This window comes from Calidris pugnax, unplaced genomic scaffold (genome assembly GCF_001431845.1).
Source record: "Calidris pugnax isolate Ruff unplaced genomic scaffold, ASM143184v1 scaffold196, whole genome shotgun sequence".
NCBI lineage: Eukaryota > Metazoa > Chordata > Aves > Charadriiformes > Scolopacidae > Calidris > Calidris pugnax.
Genome location: NW_015091042.1, coordinates 4,896,806 through 4,898,263, shown reverse-complemented (window position 1 = coordinate 4,898,263; position 1,458 = coordinate 4,896,806).

The window sequence follows — 1,458 nt, the reverse complement described above, 5'->3', positions numbered from 1 at the left end:
GGGGGGCGGCAGCGCTCCCCGGGTGCTTTCTCCGTTGGGGAGCGGTCCCGCCGCTCGCCCTGAGGGCGGCCGTCGGCGCTGAGGGGGATTCCCGTCTCGGAGCGCCTCACGGCCCCGTTTTCCCGCCCCCCGCCGGGACGGCTACAGAAGCGGGTCTGCCCCGGGGCGGCGTCTCCCCGGCAAAAGGTGGCTGGGCCCGGTGGGATGTTAACTCTGAAACCTAATGGGGGCGGTGGGAGTAAGGTGTTTCCCGGCCGGGAGCTGATGGGTGAGGGCGGGTATGACCTTTCCCCTAATTTAGCCCAGGTTCATCACCGCTTTAGGGCAGAATTTGGTTTATCTCTAGCCCCTTAGGGGTGGTATCACCGGCAAAAGAAGGAATTCTTCTGCATTGGGCTTATCTTCCAGCCTCCTTAAGAAAAATAGTTGTTCCAGTTGCGTGTTCAAGCAGGGCCAGACAAGGGCAATAGAGCTGGTGAGGGGTCTGGAGCACAAGTCTCCTGAGGAGAGGCTGAGGGAGCTGGGGGTGTTCGGCCTGGAGAAAATGAGGCTGAGGGGAGACCTTCTCACTCTCTACAACTCCCTGAAAGGAGGGTGTAGCCAGGGGGGGTCGGTCTCTTCTCCCAAGGAACAGGCCATGGGACAAGAGGAAACGGCCTCCAGTTGCACCAGGGGGGGTTCAGATTGGATATCAGGAAAAATTCCTACACAGAAAGGGTTCTGAAGCCTTGGAATGGGCGGCCCAGGGCCGTGGTGGAGGCCCCATCCCTGGAGGTATTTAAAAGACGGGTTGACATAGAGCTTAGTGACATGGTTTGGTGATGGTTTTTTTATCAGAGTTGGGTTGGTGGTTGGACTCGATGATCTTAAAGGTCCTTTCCAATCCAGACAATTCTCTGATCCCATGTTGAGCCCCCCCCTGGAGCTGACAATGCAGAGGTGGGAGAGGCTGGTTACAGCAGCGCCATTTGCAAACCCAGCAGGAGCCCTGCTGCTTGTTTAGTAAATAAATACAGCTCCTCCTCCCTTTCCCTGCATTAACCTGTCATTTCATGGGTTATTTTCCTTCTGAGTTACAGGCACCTGGACTATTCATCTATCAGAGAGCCACTGGTCTCCCACCACATCATGTTGCATCTCCTGGCGGTGAAGACAGCGGTACCAAGAGCTCCTTTCCTCTCAGGTGAGGGGGATTTCCAGAGGGCTGTGACACACCAAGGGGTCCTCTTCCCTTCTCTACGTGCCCAAATTCTGCAGCATATGAGGATAGAGACGGTAAGTATCAAGGTTCAGTGGCTATAGATGAGTCTCTCTTTCTCCCCAGCCTGGCCACCACTGTAAAGCACGGGGTGGTGATGCTGGCGACTGCAGCGAAGCGGTGGCCAGGCTGCCCTTTTGCTTTTTATATCACACAGCCAAAGGCAGCCACAGAGGAGCACTGGTACAGAAGTGCGTTGC